Genomic DNA, 21,626 nt, shown 5'->3' on the forward strand with positions numbered 1-21,626 from the left:
TGCTCATTTTACTATAGATAACATTTTCCTAAGAAGCTTTACCCCAGTCAGGAATTGATACTCCAATGACACATACTCACAACCACTAGTTTTCTATCCACCAGGGTCCCTACCAATATTTAAAGGTTGCATATGATGCATGAATACTACTAGGATTTTCTCCACAAAAAGAAATTCATGTTGTCATAAAAGCTATTGTCAAGTAACATCCTAGCAAATCTCATGCCTCTAAATTTCTAATGATGTCTGTATATGTCGGATCCCAATTGTGAAAGTCACAAATAACACATTACATATCTTCCTAGAATGTTCTTGACAGGAAGAGATCCCCTGTTTTAAAATAAGACAAATCAGAGTCAGTCCATTTAAAAGTCAGATATACAAATATAGGTGGTACACAGTCTATTAGAAACTTAAGCTTCCACTCTACTTACCAAACATGAGAGTCACAGTTGTTGTTCTGGTTATCGCCCATCACAAAAACATAGCCATGAGGCACATGCTGCAAATGGATATAACATGAAATGTAGAGATTTTAGTTAACTTTATTGATCGTGTAATCAATGAATAACAAAAGGATATGTGATGTGTGAAACCTCTATCTTTATGGATATTGTAACTTTAATTCCCATATGAGTATTGTTTCCAGTGTATCAAATTATGTTAATTTATCAGGATTCAACTGCGAGGAGGGTTTGAGTCAAAACTTATACATTTAGCATATTTTGCAGCGGGACCATTGTCTTCTACACCCAATATAAGATGTCAACAAGCTCTACACCATATGCAACAAGAACATAAAAATATAATTTCTTGGATTCAATCAACACTAAAGAAAAATTGCATATTTAATTGAAACTACTTTGAAGCCTCTATGATAAACTTGTAAATCTTTAAATGGCACTACAATTTATTACTGAGAGACTTGGTCCAGAAAGATAAGATGGATGACTGAATAGATTTTCCCCAACTAACAATTTTCTTTTCTGAGACTTCAGGAAATGCTATCAAGATCCTTTACAAATCAAAATTGGGGCAATTATATTATTTGATGAGAACCTGACTTTGCCCTCAATAATTAGACATTTTTCCCTTCACAAACTCTTTACATTCTCAATTTTGACTCCTTAAACATAGACATAGCTCTAATTTTCATTGCTTCCCACATCAAGGTAACATCAATGGCCATAAGCAGTGATGTTCAAATTAAATTTAAAAAGGACCAATAATTATGGCAAGGTAGTTAACTAAGTCCAACCCCAAGCCTTCCTCCAACAAAACCTAATATGACATCCATAACTTGATTTTGGAGTAAAAATAATGACTATTACAGCACTATATATTTCTTTGACAAAAAAAATACCAACAAGATAGGTATCAAATTATAGTGGTCATGAATCAATTTGTCAAGATGCCAAATGCATCTAGTCACCATATACTCTAAAAGCTTAATTGCCCTGAGACAAGATTCGTGGGCAGGAAAATAGCCAGTATACAAATTGAGAAGAACTGAAATATTAGGTAGAATCTGCAAAATAACATATCTGAGTACCCCATGAAAAGTAAACTAGATTTCAAAAATTTTGCTATCAATATATATGGCATGTGCCATATAGCAAGCAATGTAGGGGCATCCCCAACACAAGTGGTAATTCTGTGGGAAGGAACACTGATATCAAATATAAAATTTGATAAGAAAGAGACAAAACCCATTTTGATATTTCTTATGAAGGCTTGACCATGAAATCGTAATAGGGGAACCCATATCAATTGGACCATCAAATTGTGAGAATACTTGCTCAAATACCCAACAAATCACAAACTTTCCAACAAACTCAAACTCTTTGCAAAAATAAGGTCGGGGACTTATCTAGGCATGTGTGCAATTGTGTTAACTAATCAAATATTGTTATACAAGAATACATTGCAATTTTGGCTTGTAGAAGAATATTAAATGGGTTGGTGGTAAGAAACTCTTTCAAGTTACTCCTGATTACATGTATGCTTGACTACCCTCTGCGGATTGGTGCAATTAATTGAACCTCCTATGAGGTCTTCATGATTCTAGGAATGTTTGGGCTAAGAGACAAGAATTTGGTCTAATTATCTACCTAAAAAGTTCTGTCCAGATGGGGACTCCTATTCTTTATGCTAAGTGTTAGAGAAGTCTTTCAAAAGGTGCAAGTAAATGTTAGAGGTATTATCTTTGAGACAAACTCTATTCAAACAATTTGATGCACCTTAGGCATATAGCTTGTGCTAGCCCTTGCAAAGAAATGGTTATTTAAAAATTTTGAGCCAATGATACTATTGTAGGCTTAGAAAGTATATGTTGGTTTTCTTAGATCATATCTGTACAGAATATTCCTTTGCTTCAACTATTTTTAGTTGCAGAATGTAGCTAGGAATAGAGAAAAATGACATCACTAACAAACAAAATAATCTCAATATATTTTTCTCTACATGGATGGTTCCTCAAATGTGATGATCCCTCTCAATATCTGCTATAATTTTTCTTATCTTTTTGGTTTTGAGTTATTGTGATTGAATATTCATTAAAAACATATATTAAAATGCAAGAGCAATTCTGTTTGACAACAAATATGAACAGCATATATCTTCACAATAAAATACTATTATAAAGAACATTAAGCAGATATGAAGCTTCTAAATATAATGGAGGTTACAGATCTACTATAACAATTCTCCCTTTATATGAAGCTGTATATAGATATAAACATTATAAGAAATTAAATATATTATTCAATTACTATGAAAACAAACATTTCACTTAACAAAAACTAATATATCAAGTACCTCCATTTGAAGAAAAATTATCACTTGCTGCTCGAACATCATGGATACTTAATTGATGAGTAAGTCTTGACAATAAAGATGCCTATTTTTTGAATCTCTCATGTTTCCTTTTTGCATTCTGATCTTCTTGGAGAAGTTCTTCAATCTTTGCTATACTCTGAGAGCTATTTGAAGTAGAATTGAAAAATAATATATGAGGAAAATAGAAAACAAATATAACTAGTACCATGGCCATATTAGCCACATGTAATTAACCTTCACCTGACAGAGCTATAAAGTTGAGTCAGCATTTCCTCTTTGGCTTTCTCAACTTGGCAGAGCACCACAACCTATCAATCATTGAAGGACAAGTTAATACTCATGAGAACCATACAGAAGAATGCCTATTTCTGTAGTGCTTTAATGCAAGGATGTTCTAAGGTTCTTACTTTGGGTACATTTGCAGCAAGACTATTCAGAACAGCTTCCACATAACCACATACTTCCTGAGACATCAACCTCAACTCCTCCTCTGGATCAACTAGTCACCTGGCCATTGTATCCTAATTACAAAGAACATGAATAAACTGAACATTAGCTTTGCCTCAGTATTTAATTTGTGTCTTGTTAGATAAATTAAGATGCATCATGATCAATCAACCTTACAGAAGGAAAAAACCATTCCTAGCATTTTCATTAAATAATTAATAGAAAACCAACACAAATGTTTTTTTACCACATTACATAAGTTTGTTTTAAGAATGCAGACTGTAAAGCGTAGAGGTACTACAATTTTATTGTAAAGCAACTATGAGAAATAAATTGGCACATTGTTGAAAAGTCATCTGAGCTCCATATGAATGGATATTCCTAATCGTACATGAGTCTGTGTCTCATCTCACATTCAAACTCAGTGACCTTCATTACCTAAGTTGAATTCCTTCTAAAAGGTAGAAACTAAGAGATAAAAAGATTTGTATGGTTGATAATTGACAATAGTTCCATAGGGCAGACTAAAGGGGAATCTGTTTGTCCATCTCACATTCAAACTAAGGTTTTGCATATCATCTCCATAGTTTTTGTTTATCACTTTGGCTAAGATATATTATAATATTAATGAAGTTGCACAGACCATAGTCAAGGTACCTGGTCCATTAAGAAATTTATCAAATTAACTAAAACATTTACAAGGTAGTTATCTTGAACTAAGATACATGGCATGTACATAGGCAGAGATTTACAAGGTACATATCTTGAACTAAGTTATCCTTGAACCTGAGGAGGAGCATCTTGGCAGTCTCTTTGCCCCTCAAAAGGCAGGCTGCTTCATCCTTTGCAGTGTCAAAGGTGCCCAACAAATTGATCTTTTGAATGTTGTCTTCTATCTCTGCAACCCATCTCCTTGATGGCCTTTGTCTAATAGTAAGACCATTAGTTCTGATAGAAGAACCATTTCCTATAAGCAATATGTGTTGACACCAATAATATCATATCTTATTCTCATCATGCTAAATATACATGGTTTAATCTTGAAAACATTTGTGGAGTTCAAGGATTGCTTCTTCTATCAGTTTAATGTTTCCTTGTTTAGCTTCTTCTTAATCAGAATACCAGCAATCTGTTGAAGTCAGTTTCTCAGTGAGATATTAGATGATACGCATTTTATTATCCTTGTCTTTTTGGCCCACTACCAAGAAATCTCTCTTCCAATTGTGGTAAAACTTGAATTTATTCATCTTCTGAGTGCAGCTAGTAATTTGCCATCTGTACCTGAATAATTTTTTATAAAAAGTATCAATTTTTCTGACTAGAAAACTACAAGTTCTATGAAATAAGGAGTGTTTACAGAATAAACAAGAATGAGGCAATGATATTAAAAGACCATTAAATAGGATTGTACAATTTAGGACCATGGATTTTATATTCATATCTTAAATTGTAATTAATATGAACAATAAACATATCCTATCACTATGAGACAAAATAATACAACTACAATTTTACTGATCCTAGTCTTAATGAACGAATTAAAAAGCTAAAAATTAAGTAGTTTCCATGCTATTTCTTCTTAGAGAAAGTATCCATTAAGCAGTTATTCAAATGAAATTTGATAAATACAAATAATTCAAACATACCAAATCTGAAGTTGTATCCAGAAATAAGTTGTTTATCAACCATTATGATCCCCACAGAGCTAATTACCTTCATTTCCCAAACCCCGACATTTGATAAGGATGCTTTTTTCTCTGAAGCCATACTAAAAACCAAAGAAACAAGATTGAATCCTTGTTCTTCTACTCCCAGCTTTAATCTACACTCTTCTGATGTTGAATAATAGGACAAGAAAACACTTGCTTATAATAAGTCTTTATTGATGCTACTTCTCATGATTATTTGACCTGAAAGTGAAGATTACTAAAAAAGCCGATGCATATGGAGTTGCAGGAGGAGCCGGCGTGACTTAGGCGTGAAATACTCCTGCACGTCTTCATCTTTCTATTCGTCCTTTTCCAAAATAAAAGGATCATGTGAGCTTGCGATTGTATTTGACATTAAACAACAACCCTACCCTTTGCAAAAAAACTTTATTGATGCTGCTTCTCATGATTATTTGACCTGAAAGTGAAGATTACTAAAAAAGCCGATGCATATGGAGTTGCAGGAGGAGCTGGCGTGACTTAGGCATGAAACACTCCTGCACATCTTCATCTTTCTATTCATCCTTTTCCAAAATAAAAAGATCATGTGAGCTTGCGATTGTATTTGACATTAAACAACAACCCTACCCTCTGCAAAAAACAAAAACCCAAATGAACCCGCGCGTGAAAGACGAACTGAGAAATGTTTTTGTTTTTTTTTAAAAAAAAATTCAAAATTTCAACCCCTGCCTCCATGTTGGTCAAAATTTCGACCAACACAGGGCTAACATGTAAAAATTATAAATTTTTGCCTTAACATTCCGACTAACTAAACTTATTTAGTTGATGGTCGAAAATTTTGGTCAAAATTTGAGGTAGTAGCACACATAAATAGATGCTTTGATATCTATCAAGAATTACAAAACAAAAAGTATTTGAACAAAAAAATGCTTCACTCTTGAGGAACAAACTCATATAATCTACATATGCAAATAGTTCAATGCATGCAACTATGAGAGTGATACTTCAAAAGCATCAAATGCCTATTGAATAGACATGGCATTCTGCCTAGGATTTTTGAAAATCCAAAGATAAAAACAACTTGAAGCAAACTAGTATGTTAATTAGCATTATCCTCATTGCAAATAGATTAAGCAGTCTACCTTTTGTATAGTATCCTCTTTAGACTCTTCACTGTCTGATTCTTTAGAGCTTGTGTCTTTCTTTGGGGGGCCTTTCACCTTGATAAAAGCATTATGTAAATGCAAAATACAGTAAAATTGTTATACAAAATATATTAACAAGCAACTTGAATTTCATACAAGAGAAACTGGTTAATATTCTCACACAGAGAATGGACTTCATTAGAAACAACATCAAGAAAAAAGTGGCATTTTAGTTTAAAAAGAGATTTTAGGCACACCATAAACCCTAAACAAGAGCTACTTGGCCACATCTTTTATTTTATTATGAATACATAACAAGTTAATAGGATAATTGAACATTTGAGGTCAAGAAACTGGGTATTAAAAAGCTATATTCCCTAGTCAAAAAATATTTAAATAGACTTTCCCTCAGAGAGATAATTGAAGTGCATTTAAAAGCTCTATTAACAATTCAAGAGGATATTAAATAACCTTAAATGAAAACTATGATATCTTTGTCAGAGAACTACAATTGGCAAAAGGACCAAATAAGTAATAAGAAATCAAGAAACTTTATGAATAATGAGCCCATTTAGATGTAGAGAAAATCCTTCGTGTTCACATAGACAACCTTTGATTGTAGTCATATTTTATGGCAAAAAAAATGTATCACATAAAGGCATACATAAAGGATCACAAGATTGTGTGCTTCAAAGAAAAAGTACATTATTTTTTAAATGCATACAAAAAAAGAATACATTAAACACAATGAAATATAATGCTGTCCAGAATTGCTTCAACTTCAAACAGAGTATGCCTCTATACCTTTTTCACAGTGTCCTCATCAGATTCTTTAGAACTATTGCTATCCTTCTATTTTGGAATGTCTTTAATTGGTATTGAAGCATCTGTGAAACAAAATGATTAGCAACTTTTTTAAAAACATCAATTAACAAAAAATAATATTAACAAGAGAAAATTTATAAAAATATGAACTGGCATCATGGATTTTGTCGGGCAAACAAATTAGGATGTTATAACTTCTTAGTGCCTAAAATAAGGGTGTCAGTTTTTTCTAGAAAGATCATCCACAAAATAATCTATACATCCTTGAAAGATCATCCACCTACACCAAAATTCAGAAACAGTAGAAGATTGTAAGCAACAAAAATACTAAAAAGCATGGTCACAACTCCCACACAAGTAGCAATATTAAAACTCATAGACCAAAAGAATACCTTGTCATCTCTTAGCAATGCATGGCAACCTGAATGTTCCTATTTTTTGGCATGTAGAAGACTTTTTCCTATCATTTAGTACATGTGGTCCCTTTTTCCTATCATTATTAGATAGGTTCAAGAGATACTAATCAGTGTCAGACACCAAATAGATGATCGCCATAGCAACATCCCATTTTTCTCCTTCTTTATAAAGAGGTTGGCTTTTTCGAAGATCACCTAGGAATTCCTTGGTTTTTTCATAGAATTGATATTGTCCTTATAGCTACCAGTACCCATGGATTGGAGCACTTTAACCTAGGCCTTGAGAAACTTGAGATAGTTAGCTACTTCCTCTAACATGGATGTTGTATCCATTTTAGTAGCACCTAGAACAAGCTTCTGAAGTACTCTTATCTTGTCACTAATTCTTTCTCTTCTCTCACGAGCTGTAACTATTTGTGGTATACTTGAAATCTTGATATTTCTATGCTTCATGGGCTTCTCTAAGACTTCAGTTCCTATATTCAAAGGCCTCAAAGCTACGGCCCTATAGATCATTTCTGGCTTCTGCATCTGGTTCTACTTCTGCTGGAGCTTCTTGCCCAAAAATAAGACATGAAGATCATGTAGAGGAAGGATAGTTGTAGTGCATTCCAAGTTGAGGATTAACTTCATGTTCTTTTCCCTTGCTTTTGCCTTTGGTTTTGGGTTTAGATTTGGGTTTTCACTTCATGTCCTTACATTTCATGGTGGAATGAGAATTGGACTGATACTTCTCAATACCATTACGGCTCTTTGTACTAAATAAGTCATAAGACTATCGGTACTCTTTTGTGGTGGGTTTTGAGTAGACAATACCATGGGTTTCATATTGTACTCTGTGGTACTAGTTGCTGAGATCCCATCATTATCAGAGGAAAGTACATAGTCCAATGATTCCATGGAGGACTGCAGGGTTATCACCTAGTTAAGGTTGGCATCATAAGTATAACACATCTGCATTAAGTCATTGCATGAAGAAGAACCAACTTGATCAAAAGAGCCACAACAATTTTGGTTCATTTCATGCTTGGATATAATGAATATATCAGTGGTAGCAGTGGATGAATCTGGGATTTCTGTGGGTGAAGCATAGCTCCAGTCTGTTACAGATCTAAAGCTTGTAAGCGATGAATCTGCTCCAGCTTTGTCCATGGAGCTTGGAATCACTAGTTGGCCTACCATTTGCTCTGGTTTCACTTTTATTCTATAAATAAGGATATTATGAACTACATATATTTAAATACAATTTCTCATATAAAATTTCTCATATAATTAATAAATAAATTGCTATATTGTTTGTAATAGTTAGAAAGATTATTAATGTTTCAAGGATATTATTATTGTAATCTTATCATCATTTTTCTCAAAATTCATTCTATTATTTATCAACAGAATAAAATCTAAAATTTAATCATTACCATTCAAAAAAATTTGAAATGAACTTGTCCATCTATAAATGATAAAATAAATTTCTACGAATATCAACAACTATTGTTATCTATGGAAGAAAACTACATTTCTTTTTGCTTTACCCAAACTTATTAAATATGGAAATTATTTTTTATTGCTTTACCCAAACTTATTAAATATGAAAATTAATTTTTAGAAACTATAGACATTATATATCACCTAAAACTACCTTGTAATTTGTAAAAAGTAATGAATAAAGATAAAATGAAGCCTATGTTACCTAAGGATGTGTCTGTGGGTATTAATTCCCTACCCCTATCATGGGGATGTAGGCCATCCGTAATTGGCCCTATTGCAGATGGAAACATCCCCATCTGAGTTTTCAAATACATTTTAGATTTTGATAGCATCCCTACAATTCTTGATCACCCACCTACCTTGATCATAATTACTTGATTCATATTTTTCACTGCTACTCTCTACTATTATCTTATTGTGATCCTTAGATGGCATACTAATGTAAAGGGATGAGAAAATAAATTGAAGTAAATATCCCACACAACAAGGTACCTAAAGTACCTTGATCATAATTACTTGATTAATATGTTTCACTCCTACTCTCTACTATTATCTTTTTGTGATCCTTAGATAGCATACTAATGCAAAGGGATGAGATAATAAATTGAAGTAAATATCCCACACAACAAGGAACTCTAAAGCACCTTGATCATAATTACTTCATTAATATGTTTCATTACTACTCTATACTATTATCTAATGCAAAGAGATGAGCAAATAAATTGAAGTAAATATCTCACACAACAAGGAACCTGAAGTGACACCACTCACTATTGGCATTCTTATGTTTCATTCTAATCTTTCTTTACCATTTGGAGCTCTTCCATTTAGGGGTTTTCATGGACCCATTGGTGTAGAAAAATTGAAATTCCAGTTATTCTTTTCTTAGTAATACCCCAATGGAAGTCTCGTAAAACTTTTGTAACTATTGAGGCCAAAAGATGTATTGTGTCACAAAATATTCCTTCATATGAGTTGGAAATCTTCTAGAAAATAAGCATTATTAAATTGACAATTGTATTTGTTTTTAAAAGATGAAAATGTATTATATAGTCCTCATATGAAGATATCATTCTCTAAAGTACTCGAGATATTGAAGTAGTTTCATTGAATAAAAGTAAGCAAGCAAGTGTATCTACACATAAAACAAAGATATACACAACTTATAAGGGCTTAGCTGAGTAACCTTGATGTAGAATAAGTTTAGAATAGTGAATGATGTGCTTTGTTGTCTCCGCTATAATGAAGTAGTTTCATTGAATGAAAATAGTCAAATCTATCTACATATAAAACAAAGATAGACACAAGTTAACCTTGATGTAGGATGATTTTAGAATATTGAATGATGTACTTTCTTGTCTCTGCTATCCTCTTGAGGATCATGCCACTCTATATGAGTTTTCAAATGCATTGTAGATCACCTTTGGCAATACTATAAAGCATTTCTCATTGCCTTTGAATTACTTTTAGTGCATATTTGTGATCTTTAGATGGTATTTATGAGTAGATAAGTTGAGGAAGTGATACCAAACAACAGGGAACCTGAAGTGGCAATGTTTTGTACTATTATTCTTATTTTTGGTTTGAAGCTAACAAAACTGCCATGGAGTTCAAGATACAATTATCGTGGCATATACACAACCACTAAGGTGCTATGTGAAATACAAAAATCTTCTAAATTAGGATAATGGTGGGTGTTATGTGAAATACAAAAATATTCTAAATTAGGATAATGGATATAGATTATCAAGTAGAGGGAATTTCAGTCAAAACATTTGTGATTGGCTATCATAGCTTGTATACCTGTATTTTGGCCTATGTCTATTGTATGCTGAGGCTGACCCTCACTGGCTTTGTACTTGTAATTTGAAGATTTTTAAAATTTTAGTAGTCTTTGGGTCGATTTTTTTATTTGAATTGTTTCGAGCTTCTTCCATGAAACTTTAGTCTATGCTGCTTAAGGTCTCTTAATATTTTAATTGACCCACTCCAGTTCCTTTACCAAGTGGTATATGAGCTGACTAAAATGCATGGGAGTTGAGGAACGTTCATAGAAACAAAGAAATAGATGTACTTATTTGCTATGGAAGAGGCCCTAATAGACATGTGGAATTATCAGAAGCCATTAAAGGCTTGTTGACTTGAATGTAAAACTAGTGGTAGAAGCGAGTGATCTAGAGGAAAATGAAGAGGGAGAAGAATGAGAGTAAAGGGGATAATTTGAAGAAAGGGTAATTTTTTCTTCACTAAACTGAACGACGATGCATTACTATGGGCCCGTTTGGTTGATGGAATAGGAATAGAAAAATTGGAATATGATTTTTATTTTTTGTTTGCTTGATGGAATAGGAATAGAAAAATTTGGAATACGATTTTTGTATTCCCATTTTGCCTCTAAAATGAGCTTATACCCATTCTAAAAAATAGTTGTTATTGGAATAGCCATTCCTATTCCCAATATTACATGCCTATTCTCCATTCCTATGCCCATGGCCAAACGGCCCTATAATTATAGTATGGAAGTAAGCTGAAACATAAATTATTGCCTTCTAACTATTCTCTAAGGATTGGTATGGCAACTCAAACCCTATTCAAATAAACCCTTAACAAAGCTCAAATTTGTGCCTGTAATTTCAGTTTTACAGATTAATACTTGAGCATTGAAAAGAGTATTGAAGTTAACTAGATTAGCATATTAGCTGAATAGCAGATGAGTTGCCCTGGTTCCCAAACACATTCGATCTGAACTGATATCTGAAACATATAAAATGGATCACTCATTTAAGAATGGGATTCCTAATTCATGTCTCAATAGCATATGAAAAAATCACATATGAAAATAATAATAAACCTATTTTGAAAAAAATGAACATAATCTATTGCAGAAAGTGGGTATTGCTTAGTTGACTATTCTTGAAAAAGCAATGCCAAAAAGAGAAAATATTGCATGATTTTTCGTCTCTTGAAGCTCGCCCCTCTGCCTTGGTAAGAAATGTTTGAGAGCTAATCACATAAAATGGATTTTTATAATGAAGATTATATTAACCTTATTTCTATGGCTTGAACGTCGCATTTCTATGTCCTGAACAACGCAATTATGTTTCAATGAGAAAGGAGAAATTGACACGTTTTCTTTGAACTCCCTTTGTTGAGAAACTTGCATAGGAATAATTTAAAAAGTCAGCTTCGGCCTCTTTCTGATTCCTACCTGTTTCAAAAATAGCTCTTCTATTAAGATGGTGAATTATTTGGAGGACAAGTTGCCATGGGAGTTTGAAGACATGCTTCCTCTTCAAACGTTAAAATTGGGTGAAAATGGATGAGAACGGGATTTTCTCTTCCATGGTAGGCGAAAGAAAATGGTTGGGCAGAGCATCGATAATGATTTCCTGCAGAAAGGTGAGAGACACTTTGGTTCCGCTCACCAAGTATTTTTCCAGCAGAAGCATGCACAACAATGACTCTCTCTGCATTTCCCTTGCATCATTCTACTCTAATCCCGCATCCCACTGTTTCAATGATGCTACAACGCTTTAATCTTGCCCAGCGTTGGCCTTCATTCCTCCTAAGTTGTTCACATCCCAACGAACCTCAGATGAGATAAGTTCTGACAGAGTCTGCAAAATGGTTGTCATGAGCTGTGGCACTGCATGTTGAGATTCATGCATCACCAGTAACAAGGGACACGTTAAAAGAAGGAAGAGGATTTTGGAATAAAATCAAAGTTTGTAATCTAAGTGTGGTGATCACCCTGTTAAGACAATTCACTGTTGTGTGGCTGCAGATTTGGATGGCACCATGCTTGGATTGAGCAGCTCTTTCCGTTGCTTCATGCTTGTGGCTATGGAGGGCAGGAGCTTGTTTTGCAGCTTGATTCGATTTGGTTTGTGTATGCTGAGGCAGCTGGGAATCAAATGCTAGTATTCATTTACTTTGTCGGGCTCAAGATCCCGGACATTGAATTGGCGTCCAGGGCTTTTTTGCCTAAATTTTATGCAGAGGGTGTGCATCCAGAGACCTCGAGGGAGTTTAGCTTGTCTGGGAAAAGGTATATTGTGACTGCGAGTACAAGGATCATGGTGGAGCCCTTTTATGAGGAATGATTTGGGAGCAGACAAGGTTCTTGGGAAGGAGCTTGAGGTTCCCAGGTTGGGGTGGGCTATTTTGTGTAGTTTTTGAAATTGGATGTTCAAGTGTACTTCAAGTTGTAATGTAAATCCTGAAGTTTTGAGACTGACAGTACTGCAAAGGGTCAACCATTGTTATTTTGGTCTGGAACACATTTTTTTAATGAAGTCAGTGAATAGATATCTTCTATTAAAAACTTAGTAACACAGAAAAGCTCTTAGTTTTAATATGTTATCCATACTAATCTGGCTTCTTAATGACAATTCTTTCAAACTGAAACTATTCTTTTTTAACTAGCATGAAGATATGTAAACTTTTTTTTGCCACTAAAATTGCGCCAAATACTAAAGCCTAAGTACTAAATAGTAAGTCTTTCTTCCTACATATAAGTTCGGTTCTACAAGCTATACATCAAATTTTACTTTAATCACACCAAACTGTTACCGATTATTTATTAAGGAACATCAAACTAATTTATACCATTGTTGGATTGTAACATGAACAAGCTGCAACGTAGGTTCTGTATAAATGTTTCAGTGGCTACAAAGTTGTGAAACATAAGATGTGTGGATGAACTCTTGTACACAAAGAATTTAATGACAATAATATGTGGGCATTCATGGCTAATCTATATATGAAGGACAAATAGGCCCTTTCGAAGTCAATTACAATATTTTCAGTTTGAATAAATACTTGAAGATAATATAGATATTGGTTCTAATTGTGCTTCTCATGAATATTCAGGAAGGTATTGGATAATCAAGTTGGCTGTTTGGAATTAAAAAATTTCCTTACAATTTACGATAGAGGTTCCATCTTGCAAGTGGATTATTGCCCTATTCACAAGCTGAGTTGAGGTTGCACCAGTTTTATTCTATGCTATACCAACATTTTAGGGTGGGGAAGGCAGGGGATATACTTCTGGATCAGATTTTTTTCGGGGCCATTTTTCAAAAGTAGTAATGGATAGCTATCAGAAAAAGGGCAAATTTAAAGGCATTGAGAATTTAAAATATTCATATGATAATATTGATAAGGCTTTAAACATCATATAACAAAATTGAATTGCTTTCAAATGAGAGTTGATTAACAAATTAACAAAAAAAAATTTACTTATATTGTCAGTGTGCATATATATTATACACAAATTACAACAAAATGCTCTAAAGCTACAAGTTATAATTAAAGTGATAAAAATGTAGAAAATTTGTATGCCCTTAACAACATTGCATCAAAAGTTTGAATTTGAGGTCATTTCCATTATAGGTGTCTACCCCGTCTACTAGAACCTCAACCTAACCCTCTTTTGCCTCTACATCTACTTTTGGGATCAACATATCAAATTGCAATTGTAGTGTGATGATACTCAAGCCAATTAGGCCTTCATTGATCATTAAGTTGCAAATCACGATGCATGACCACCAATTTCTTGCTTGTTGAGAGGTAAACCTAATACATTTGATTGAATGGATTAAGCTAAATGTGAATTTATTTGTCTCTACAATGAAGGAACTAATAACTTATGAGAGTAAGAAGGTGACAAGTGTCTTCAACTTTGGTGCATTTTTTTTGTGCCACATTGATTAGCCAAATAGTTAGTTTGAGCTAATGTAGTTCCTTTTGCAAAATGTTGGATTGTGAAGATTGAAATAGTCTAGGCATGTTTTCAAATTAAATTGGAGTCCTATTTAGTAAATATCTTTTGGAGAGTCTTAATGAACTCTTTTTTCACATCTTAGGGCCCTAGAATAGTAGGGAGCGAACTCAAGCTTCAATCCATTCAGAGTTTGATAGATCTGAAATGTTGATGAAAAAAATTGCTACATAATCATATCCAGAAACTATCAGAATAGTTTGAAAACTTACTGATATGAGCTAGTAGGGATTAGCAAGAGGTAGAAACTTGTTGATATGAGCTTGTGGGGATTGGCAAGAGGTAGAAACTGCCTTTGTGTTGCTAAAGAAACCAGGAAATTTATTACTGATTTGTATCATGAATAGCACTATTAGCTAATGACATTAATACACTCAGAGCAGCAGAAAGAAGGACCACTTTTCTTGGAAAGGGAGGAAGAAAATGAAGATTGTGTTAGGAAGGAGAGATCAAGTGCATGATAAGCTGAAGGAAAGCGTGTGAAGAAGAGGTTGAACTTCCAATGAATGGGTGAAGGATTAGAAATGCCTAAAAAGACAAAATAGCAGCATTTCCAATGGAAATTGGGATGGAAATTTGAAAATAGCAAGTCCCACCAGAGTGACCATTTTATCAATTAGCAAAAGGAAGAAATTGTGTATGGCTCAAATGCAGCGTTACCTAGAACAAAACAAGTGTAAATTGCAGCACTTCTTGGATTTTTTGGCTTCAAATATAGGGGAAAGATTTAGATTTTGGATGGATTAAACCCACATCAGAAATAGTGCAAACCTAGGTCAATAGGCAATTTACTGTCTTCTTCACTCTTTGACTATCTAAAATCCCGACATTGACAAGATTAATACACGATCTAAAACCCAATTTCAATACCCACCAAGAAAAAACTTGATAGATAGATTGCCGAATAATTCTCCAAATGATCCCAACAAAATCTGAGAATGGAGGGTTCAAATTACAATAACTGCCCAAAAACAAAGATGACTTCAACATTCTCCATCTAAAAATGGGTGAGACAAGGCTAAGAGAGGAGACAGGAAAAAAGAATAGAATGAAAGGAAATAGTACTAAAATGCAAAGAACAGATTATGTGTTACCCTGTGAAGCCAACAATTATCAAATCCAAAAAATGAACATTTTATGTTTTGCATCTTGTTTCCTGATCTAAGCTTAATGAACAAATTTTACATAACATTGACTCTTCAAATCTAACAAATAAAAGTCGTCTACACCCAAATAACCTAACAAAAAAAGATCAGAGCTAACCTGCTACAGTGCTGAATGGGTGCAACGTAAGATCAATATCCTGCCGAATTCAATAAACTTCTGAACCCTTCCAATTCTTGAAAACAAAGAATTCACATTAGAAAGGGGATCAACACAACAGATAAACTGACAAAATCACCATAACCATCAAATTCATGGTAACCACAATAGAACTAGGGCACAACAAACCTATTCCGATGCATCTCAATATCCGTCTGATCTCATCGCAACCACTCCAAGGAACCAATTTATACTACCACAACAACACTGATTGAAACAGGGATTGCCCAACCCACATTAAGCCTGTTGTCTCCGTGGTGAAAGCATGTATCGCATGGGTGAAAGCAGTAAAAATCCTAACACCACAGCAACAACAGTAATAATCCTAGCATCTCGGTGGCTTCTGGTGGCCAAAACAACAGGCGAAAAGGCAGGTGTTCAAATCTTGGGTTGAACCATTTGCCAGGCTGAACAGGGCACTTCCCGACAAAGGCCCCCAAAGAAGTAGCCTATTGGCTAAAAATGAAATTTTTTGTGCACGCAAAAGAGAAAGTTCATTTGTTTTGATGTATAAGGCCCATGTTGGTCGAAATTTCGACCAACACGGGCCTTACATGTAAAAAAAAAGAAATTTTTTGCTTAACATTTTGACTAAACTAAATTTATTTAGTTAATGGTCGAAATTTTTGGTCGAAAAATGAGGTTAAATGTAGTAGTGATCAATATGGATATGGAATGGTTGGCTCCAATTGGGACCACATAATACATGTGTTGTAGTCAATACTTCCTTTATCTAGTTATATGATTTGTCACACTCTAAATTCCATGAAGAATCAACATCCTTTTTCAAGATATTGTATAATGGAGCTACAATTTAACTGAAGTCTTTTATGAATCTCCTATGGTAACTAGCATGTCCAAGGACCCTCCTAATATCTTTTTTCTTTTCAAGAGTTGGCAATGTGTTGATTACTTTAATCTTAGCTAGATCAACTTGAATACCCAAGGGGAAGATGTAATGCCCCAAATCAACTCCTTCTTCCATCATCATATAACATTTTTCATTGTTTAAAGAAAGATTATAATCTTGATTTTTTTTTAGAACCTTTTCCAAGTTATCTTATGTCTCCTCAAAGGTAGAACCATATACAATAAAGTTGTCCATTTAAATTTTCATGCAATCAAAAAATATGTTAGAAAATATACTAATCACAACTCTCTATAAAGTGGCAGGTGCATTGCATAGACAAAAAGGTAGAACTAAATAAGAAAAGGTTCCCCAAGGGTAGGTGAAAGTAGTTTTATCTTGATCCTTAGGTGCTATCTTTATCTGATTTTACCCACTAAATCCATCTAAAGAGGAAAAATATATCTTACTAGCCAAGGTATCAAGGACTTGATCAATGAAAGGTAAGGGAAAATTGCCCTTCTTAGTTGTTAAGTTTAGCTCCCTATAGTCCACACAAACTCTCCATTTACCTCCCTTTTTAGCTACTATTACCATAAGATAAACCCATTGGCTATCACAGACTGGATAAATAAACCATGTGTTTAACAATTTTTGTAGTTTAGTTTTCACTATATCTCTTAAGATTGGATTAATTCTTCTTTGAGGTTGTCTAACTAGTTTGCATTCTAGACTAATATAGATCCTATGAGTATAGAATTTAGGATCAAGGCCCTTCATGTCAATATATTCCCATGAAAATGCTTGTTGATTTTCTTGTAGCAACTTGAGAATACTTTGCTGATGGATGGGAGAAAGACTTTTTCTAACATTCAATTATTTTCTTGGACTAACATAAACTTTGCATATATTATCTAACATGGCCACTTCAGAAAAATTAGGTGAGTGAGTCTCATGAGTTAGTAATGTATGAAGGTATTTTGATGTCTTGGAGAAGTGAGGTGCATTTAGATGTGGAAGGATTGTTTCTAAGGAATAATGTTCATCTTGACATGGAGAAAAGGTAACACCATAATCATTTTCCAAAATAGCTATAATGATATTACCATGAGTTGACTAACTAGGTTAACTTATAATTCATTTTTGCCTAAATCAGGCCATACAACTTTTTCATCTTGTAGGAGTGGTCGAGTGGGTGAATACAAAGTTAGTTTCTTTGTGTTCATTCAAATGGATATTGTCATTTTGTCAGACTAACAAGCTATAAAGGCATCAGTAGTGGTGAGCCATGGTCTTCCTATGACAATAGGATAGCCTCCCAAGGTAGCTTTAGGGGATAAAATGATAAAGTCCACTAGATATTCCTAGGAATCTAATGTAACCATTCCATCTAGTTTCATGGTAGATCTGTCAACAAGCCGTAGGATTGTGGGGGTTTCTCTGAGGCTAATGATATTAATGTAAGATAGAACTTCCCTTGTCATTACATTAATTGATGCTTCTAAGTCAACTAAGGCATTTTGAACTTGAATCCCATTAATAAAAATAGTAACCACAGGGCTTCCAAGATCTAAGCATTTAGGAATGGATAACTTATCTAACATCAAGTCTAACAATTGAACCATAATATGTACTGTTTGAGGATCATTCTTCCTACTAGGAATTTAATGGAAGCATTTCTAATGGCCTTTTTCTATGCTTTAATATCTTTCATTGTGTCCATCAATGTAATTGTAATAGTCATCTTCCTTAATTGATTAAGAAGCTCTACTATAGCCAAATTTTCAATAGGAATAATAGTACTAGCAAGCCTTTAAAGAAAGGGTGGAGTCTTTTCTATAGGTGCAGTTGCTATAGGAGTGGATGATGGAGCAAGTACATCCTTATTTTCAATAGGATAATAATCAATACTCTCCTCAGTAAAGGCATGACCCTTGGGTGTAGGCAAAGAAGTCCTTGACCAAAAGTCTATGTCATTAAGAGTTGTAGAATATGTTTTTCGTTGATTGGGTTGCTTACTATTAGGATTGGGATTAGGTTGAGCAGGAAGGTGGGTTTTCTTCGAATAATTTATATTGGCTGGAGGAGGAGGGTGCACTATAGCCTACTACTAAGGTGGTGGCAATATGGCTTGCTGGGTTGGCTAATTAATTCCCCACTAAGGTGACTATTTCCAATTTCCTTATGGAGGCTACCATTGATTAGATTGCTACCAAGATTGTTGAGGTTGTTTCCATTGATTATTTTTCCAATTTTGATAAGGTTGATTCCATTGTTGATTAGGTTATTTCTATTTTTTGGATGTGGGTTTTCACCACTGGTTATTCCATTAAGGTTGGGACTAACTAGACCAACTATTATTCTAATAAGACCTTGAGGTCCAAGATTTAGGAAATATTGGTTTTGTCATTGACTAATATTATAACTAAAATTATGCAGAGGGTCATGATGCATAACTTGTCTATTGACCTAAGGCCTACATTAAGAAATGTAGAGAACATTTGCATGCTCATCTATGACTTTGAATTATATTGGCATTAAATGGGCCTCCAAATTGGTCACTATCTTGCATTTGCAATTCATCTTCTTTTCTATGCAATGTGGACAAAATTTAGTGAGCATTGCTTCATCTTCATGATGCTTCCTTTTTTCTTGCATGGTGTCCTATTGTATAGCAACAATATTTATAACATTCTACTTGGAATTAGATAACACATTAGAAAGCTCCACCTTTGATACTCCCAAACCATTTATTTTACCAGGTATAGTTCTAACTCCTCTTCCTTTTTGCATAGTTTCCCTTGAGTAGATAAGGCATATTGACTTGATATCTTGCCAAATTCTTTGAGTGATATCACCTCCATCCATAAGGTCAAATGGTTCAATACTTTGATCATTAACACCTTTAATAAAAATATGTTTTTTTGATTCTTCATTCAACTAGTGATGTTGAGAATTCTTTTGTAGATTGACCATTAACCTAGAGACATAGTCTTCTAAAGTCTCATACTCTTTATGTGACATCTTGAAAATTCCATCCCCTTTCACATGATAACCTTTGCAATACTCTTTGTACTTTTTAAGAAACAATTTCTTCATTGCATCCCAGTCAACTACACTAGTAGCACCCAACCCCATAAACCATCTCAAATTTGTCTCCTTTAGAGTGGTTAGAAACAACTTTAGCTTGTGGGAATCACTTGTATAGTGATAGCTCTGACATAGGATATCAAACTCAAATAAGAATGTTTCAATGTCTTCAGTGATAAGGCCACAAATTTTGTTAATGTAGAAGAAGGAATATTCTCCAATTATTTTTATCATGTAGGTTAGGTATAGGAAATGGAAAGGTAGTTTGATCAGGCTGAACCATCCTTAGTGGTGGAGGTGATACCAATTTTCCTAGTCGGTACACTATAAAGGCTAAATTATTGTCATGATATTTAGGTTTAGAAAAAAATTCATTCAATTATAATGATGCTTCAAAAGCTGGTGGTGAAGGAAACTATTCTTTGGCATCAACAATTAGTTTTTCAAATGGTGTCTCTTCTTCAATAGGTTGGTCTTCTTCTTGGTTTTCAACTTGGGGATCTTCTTAATCAAGGTGTACAATTTCTTCTACCTCCACAAGGTCATTCTAAGGAAGGAATCTCCCTAGATGGTCTCTTCTCCTATGCATAGACAACAAATAAAAATAAAACTTATATCCTATGGAAACTTGGAAAAATATCCCTTTAGAAAGGTTTAGATTGCACCATCCCCGACAATGACACCAAAAATACTTGATCAATTAATTGGTCTAGAAACTAGAGTTTACACTCATGACCTATGGATTGAACATCCTTAAGTAACATCCAAATACCTCATTGAACTCATTTAATTTATTAACCAGGGATGTAGACTTAAAATGGTATTTGTAAAGTATATGCGCTAAACCTTCCTGGTTGTCATTACTAATCTATAAGAATAGAAATGTTGAACTAATGGAAATTTAAATACTATGTTTAATTACATAATTGAACAACTAATCTAGTGCATGAAAATTATAATGCAAACAAGATTCTAGTTTTTTTTCCTTTGTTGTTGTAACAACCAGTAGTTATATTACCATTGGTTATAGGAGCAATAGAGTTCTATCTATTCTAAAAGCAATGAAGAACTATTCTTACTAACTAGATTAAATCAAAAAGTGGGTCCTCTTAGAGGAGAGAATGAATATAAACTCAAGATAAAGTGCTAAGAAGTAATAATGTCATTTTTATTGATATTAAATTACCAACAGTACAAGCTATATATTGAATGATGTTGTGAATCACAATCACTTCTGAACTTATAAGTTTGAATCAATGACTTTTTTATAGCTTTTAAGGAAAACCAATGTCCATAGATCTAGGATCCTTCAACATTAAGGATTTAGCAACAATATTAATAAAATACATCAACATAGAAAGTGTGCTTCCTGATTGAACAAGTCTTCATCAAATATAGTGCATCATAACACTAGATTTGCGCATGAGTGGTTTGTGGTTTCATTGAATTCATTTGTATAGGGATGCCACATGAATACATCATTACTTCCCTTGCTCATGTTTCTTCTAGTTATCTTTGAATTTTTCCTACAAGGGATTAGTACAAATTCCAAATATTGAAACATATATTCATCTCAATAACTCATAGAAAGCATTAAATGCATAGATAGACTAATCCTTTCTCACATCATATGGCTACAAGAACCTACCCCATAAAATTTTTAAGGAAGAAAGTAATATATCTACCAATATACACATGCATGACCTCATTTATCAAACATAAGTTCTAAGTATAGCATTATATTTATGAAACCAT

At 33.8% G+C, this 21,626-nt stretch overlaps 1 pseudogene across 1 annotated transcript; it reads right to left on the reverse strand.

Annotated features, from left to right (window-relative positions):
• Positions 1-2,899: 2,899 nt before the first annotated feature.
• On the reverse strand, positions 2,900-3,359 carry LOC149552696 (dynamin-2A pseudogene; annotated as a pseudogene). The gene is made up of 3 exons (XR_016353482.1): positions 3,246-3,359; positions 3,079-3,146; positions 2,900-2,981 (listed from the first exon to the last, which is right to left on the reverse strand). The product of XR_016353482.1 is annotated as a dynamin-2A pseudogene (transcript).
• Positions 3,360-21,626: the final 18,267 nt, after the last annotated feature.

The sequence above is a fragment of the Cupressus sempervirens genome, chromosome 6, assembly GCF_028749045.1.
Source record: "Cupressus sempervirens isolate cs-2001-9-10 chromosome 6, ASM2874904v1, whole genome shotgun sequence".
Taxonomy (NCBI): Eukaryota; Viridiplantae; Streptophyta; class Pinopsida; order Cupressales; family Cupressaceae; genus Cupressus; species Cupressus sempervirens.